The following is a 6,000-nucleotide window of genomic DNA, read 5'->3' as shown; positions in this document are numbered from 1 at the left end:
AAAGAAAACAGAAAATTTCATAACATAGTTTTTCCTTCTGTTATAAGGCTAAGATGAATATCTGAGAAAAAACACTGCTATAACCACATAACTTTAATTCAAAGAGTTTAACAAGAATTTGGACTCAGTTAAAAGGCGGTGTTAGGGGGGACACCTAAATAACTTCTTCCCTTCTATCAGTACCTGTTCTAGAATTTTAGGAAGTTAAATTAGAAGATCTAAGTAAAAGTATCAACATTTTTAAGAATATCCCTTTCTTAGTAACTTGGAATGCTGTGAATGTATTTTCTATGTCACTGGACCTTAGCCATGACCTTTCCTGACGCATTGTTCTAAAGAGACTTTGGGCGAGAGAGAGAAAGCAATAAAGGAAAACACTGAATGCAGAGAAAATGTTCGGACTCATAAAAAGACAAAACAGAAAGAGCCAGTGCTGTACAATGTTTTTGATGTAAAGTGCATATGCCCTCTGTCCCACAGACCACCAATTCTCAGCTGACAAGCAACCAACCACATGCTTTTTTGTTCAAATCAGAAAACAGGAGACAAGATAAAAGACAAAACAAACTGTATACCAAGGTAAACATACATATTTAATAGCAACCTACTAATCACATAATTTATTAATAAATCAAGTTTCACAGCTCATCTAATGGATCTAAAAATGCAGACTTGCCCATCATTTTATACTTAGAGTGCTGGAGAAAGACCAGATTTTAAAGACATCCCCCTCTGTGAGCACCAGGTGACTCAATTAATAGTACAAGTAATCAAATGTTCTTATGCAGGGTTCAGGTATTCACATTTTCTCATTTTGGGGTTCTTATACCACTGACTGGGATCAGTATAAATAGACCTGAGACACAAATGATCAAAACATAATATTGTAGCATATAACATTTTCTTGAATTTGTATGAATTCGGCTCACTTGACACATACAAAAACATTGCTTGCTTTATGGAATTTGTTTACTATTTGACATAGTTTATTATGAACTAAATAAGATAAACTGGTTATGTTGTAAGTTTAGGTGGATACAACTATTTAAAATTTAATTTTTTTATGCTGTAAGTACTATTTCCTTCAATAATTCACATAAGTAATTATAAAGTAATTATACAAGTTATCGCTGCATTGCAATTAATCAATTAAGTCTTGAATATGATTTAATAATAAATTATGTGATTTGGATTTACTAATAAATCAGATAGCTATTTTGTATATATCATGAAGTGCAGATTATACTTTGTTTTCCCATTTTACCTCTTATTTTATTTTTGACAATATATTCACACCACTTATATATTGCTTATAGAAGCATTTATGCAGGTTGCCTCTAAATATGTATATTAAAAAGAAACCCAGAATACAAAGCAGTATATATAACAAATAGCTGCAAAGTATTTAGATCTGTGAAAAACATCTATACATGTAGGTATCTGAAACGTTCCCTGTGCAGATTCAGCAAAAGAGTGCCTAGGAAGACCTGGGCACCAAACGTGAGATTGAAGGAGAGAGAGAGAGGAGAGAGAGGAGAGAGAGGAGAGAAGAGAGAAGAGAGGAGAGAGAGAGGAGAGAAGAGAGAAGAGAAAAGAGAGAGGAAAGAGGAGAGAGAAAGAGGAGAGAGGAAAGAGGAGAGAGGAGAGAGAACGAGAGAGAGAGAGGGGAGAGAGAGATAGGAGAGAGAGAAAGAGAGAGAGAGAGGAGAGGAAAGGAGAGAGGAGAGGAAAGGAGAGAGGAGAGGAAAAGGAGAGTGGAGAGGAAAGGAGAGGAGGAGAGAGAAAGAGAGAGAATAACTGAACTGGCTATGTGACCTATGTGTACGACAGGGCTACATTTCTGCTTTCTTCCTCTGTACAAAGCTAGAAACACTTCATATTGGATCAGTGATACAGCTTTAGCCAGAACGAATCTAGAAGAAAAGAGGAAAAAAAATAGAACATATGTATAAAAGATGAGGAAGCATCATAAATGTATTAACTACAATACGATGTGAAAACAATTAAAAAAATTAAATATTACATCATACAAATGTATATTGAAAAATGTACTCTTTTAAAAGCCTGTAAAAGCCATTCAAATATTGGGGATTTGCCCACACAATTGTTTAGGTCAGATCTAGACAAGGGCTTGTCTGCACTACAGATTTGTGTAAAATGATTAAAAAACTCAAAGCTAAGGCAGTTAACGATCCATGGCTCCTGGGATTTGGCAAACCCCCCCTGCTGCGATATAAAAGTAGCTGGGACAGGGACAAAACAATTCATAAATGTGATGGGTTTGGTCTTTTTTTTTTTTTTTGATTTATTTAAAAGTAATTAAACATACAAACAATCTTTCACATCTTCTGAAATAAGATTAACTCTTTTATTACAGTAGGTGATTAACACGGGATCATGTACAAAATAAAAATGAACAAATGAATTGGGTTTATTAAGTTGACAATAAAAAAAAAAACAACACACCCAAACAACAAACCAATGATAAAATAAGGCTTTAGCACACAAGTAACAGCTCTGTATGGTAGAGTGATCAGGAGAGCAAGTGAGTGTTTTTTTCTGTGGATAGAAGTGAAAAGCATAAATCTCTCTAGTGGGAGCCAACTAAAGCATTAGAGCTGAAGTCAAAAGTATATAAATAAAGATGATGCAGAAAAAGATCCAGCTTTCATTCACCTTTGTTTATACCATTATGCTGGAAATGATAAGTTATAAAGAGGTATGATGTCATCAGATAAGCTAGGCCTCAGGCAAACAGATACCTAACCTATCCCATCAGCTGGTGCCTCAGTCCCCATTATTAAAATTGTCACTAAAGTTCTATAATAATATAATATCAGGTTTCCCATTCATCATCTAGGGCTCTTTCAACTGACAATGTAAGTTTCCCTCTTAAGCCAGCACATAGTGTTTGGGTAAACACAATTCTTAGTCCAAGATCCATCTGAAGAAAAAAAGTCCAATCAATGTTGGCTTCAGTTTTGCACACCAGTGCTTACAGTATCTGTGATGCTCCCCACAAAAGGCAAAATTACATCCATTCTCAGCCAGAAATGTCCTTTAGGCCCAAGGAGAGCGGAACTTCACATTGACTGGAAACTTGGCTCCCCTTGAAATGTTGAGTGGTTCAGCACCTAAAGCCATGAGGCATTTTTAAGAATCTTATTTAGAATAAAAGTTACTATTTGTAATAACATTGTGCTGTGTTTTTGGTTAAACAGTCCATAGGAGTGTAATCCCTCTTTCATTTTATTTGGGTCAGCATTTATGCTTCATTGCAAGCTATAGGCTATAAAAGAAAACAAGTGTTATAGAAAATCGTGCTGCATGTGTCCAATCAAAAAAGCATTAAACAGCAAGTTAAACTAACACACAAGGTGCTCACCAGTGCCAAGTGGATATATAAATCACTCTAAGGTGGTAATCTGTTTAAATGACAATTTTGCATGATTTTACCCCTTTTACAAATGCTTTGTATACTATGCATACCACTTGAATAGAGTGAGAAAATAGTATGGAATGGTAAAATAAAAAATCCACAAACAGTTTTAAATGTTTCTTCATCAGAACTGAACATAATTAAAAAAATTTTTTATATGAATTGCTGACACATTCTCTCAGTGGGGGATTTGTAAACTAGATCAAAGCCCAATTCAATATACTGGTTTCTGGTACAAATAAACTGAGGCAAGGAGACACAGTTGTTTTAGCATGGGAAAGGATGACTTTGCTACCCCAATTAAAATTAAAATAAGGGGGGGGGGGGTCACTAAAAATACATTTTACAAAACAATAGCCAGAACCTGACCACTTTTGATAAGAATTCTTACTGTGTAGAAGGATAATATATAGTGATGGGGATTAGATGCTCAGCACTATATTATATTACGCCTAGATTAGTATATACAGTGTTGCTCCCTTGTGCGCAGTATCGGCAAACTGCTGGGCACTGTTCATCATATCAGCAGTTTTTTCTCAGTTCTTCCTAACCTCTCCCACGCTCATTTAAAGTTGGCTGGCTTTCTGTACGGCACTTGTCACACTGTCAGCTGCAGAATGAAGAATCTGTTTCCTGAAAGAAAAAAAAAAGGTATGTTTAAAGCTAACAGGAAGCTCATGTCAGCACATACTGGTTCTTAAGGAATCACTGCTCACAGATTCATGATCAGAAGTCTAACCGTTTATTTGTAACATAACTCACAAGCATAAAAAATCCAAATGCTTTTTTCCCCTCATTTCAGGAAACAAAACTTGTGTCACTAAATGACGAATGACGCCACCGAAAACGACCTTATGTCTTTTACATTTAGTATATACTAGAACAGAGGGTCTCAAATCAGAAATGATGAACCTCTCTAGTTTTTGATCTATAAGAGTTTGAAATTTCAGAATACCCATACATTTTGGTATGCATAAGTATACAAAATGCAATTCTCTCAGAATAGGAAAGAAATATTTTAATAAAACATTTTGTTCACTACAAACTAAACCTATATTTCATATTAAGTAGAGACAAATAGCATGAAGCAGTTTATAAGCTCTATTGATTCAAATTTGATGGCAGAATATATAAACAAATCTCATTCGGTTTATTGAGGACTCACTAACTACAAAGAAAGCTAGGTATTTAGTAGATTATGGACACAGATTATTTTATATATATATACTATATATATATATATTATATATTACTCTATATATATATATATATATATATACACACACAACACACATATATACATACACATACACTATACACACACAACACCACACAACACATATACATTACACATATACATATACAAACACATACACTCCACCACACACACACATACACACACACATACCACACACACATACACACATACCACATACATATACACACACACCACATACACCACACACACACACATACATACACACACACACATACATACACCATACACACACACACATACACACACCACACACACACACTCTACATACACCATCATACACCAATACAATCAAACCTCATCACACAACATTTGTTGGGATTTGTAATTTCCCAGAGTGCCATTGTCTAATTTTTAAGGGAAATGAAACACAAAATGTTTATTTTATGATAGATTTTAACATTTCCATATCCATTTTGCTTCATTCTCTTTTGGTATTTTTTATGGAAGAAGCAGCCCAGCAATGCACTCCTGGGAAGCTATCTGAACAAATGTGTATGCAATGAAATCGGCATACAAGCTCAGCCACCAATGAGCAGCTAGCTCCAAATCCCTGAGCCTATCTAGATTTGTCTTTTCAACCAAAGGATACCAAGTAAAATTAAGAAAATTAGATAACAGAAGTAAATTGAAAGTTGTTTAAAATTGTAATGCTCTATCTGAATACTGAAAAAAAAATGTGGGTGTTCATGTTCCACCTGGCTCCTTGGTTTGTACTGTACTGGGCTGACTTTATAGAGCAAAAAATAAAGGGAAAAAAAGGGCGAGAAAAAATATGGCACAATATAAACTGTAAGCTAAATAAAACCAACCCTAATTAAGTAAAAAAACACACAACCAGGACTCTCAAAATGAAGCATTTAATATATAAAACAAACAAAATGCTCTGAATGCAGCACCATTGTTCTCATAACCTCACCACTAAGCTAAGAAAATACAAAAGCGTTTTCCTGCAGCTTAACATGGCCACCAGACAGAAAAAAAAGGGAGAGAAAATTGAACATATTGCCACACAAGCTGGGCACTTTCCTTCAGTTCCCTGAACTTCTTTCTGCCCTGTTAGTGCCCTAAGGAAACCGGTAGTAAAACAATCTGAAAATGACCAAACTCAGTATAGTCTGCACAGAGATAATGTATCTGCTGGAGTCTGTAAAATTATCTTTTAAAGAGACAGTAGACATTTTGCCTCTAAAAGTGCCAAAACCCTGTCAACTATGCTTAACCCTTTGGCTGCTAAGCCATTCCCTCTCTGGGTGCTAATATTTTCTTTTCTTATTTTTTTTTA

The 6,000-nt window shown here is 35.0% G+C and overlaps 1 pseudogene; it reads right to left on the bottom strand.

Moving 5' to 3' along the window:
• Positions 1–780: 780 nt before the first annotated feature.
• LOC128657570 (syntaxin-binding protein 6-like) overlaps positions 781–6,000 on the bottom strand; it is a 234,732-nt pseudogene continuing 229,512 nt past the window's right edge.

The sequence above is a fragment of the Bombina bombina genome, chromosome 1, assembly GCF_027579735.1.
Source record: "Bombina bombina isolate aBomBom1 chromosome 1, aBomBom1.pri, whole genome shotgun sequence".
NCBI lineage: Eukaryota > Metazoa > Chordata > Amphibia > Anura > Bombinatoridae > Bombina > Bombina bombina.
This window is presented reverse-complemented; position numbering and strand designations above follow the sequence as displayed.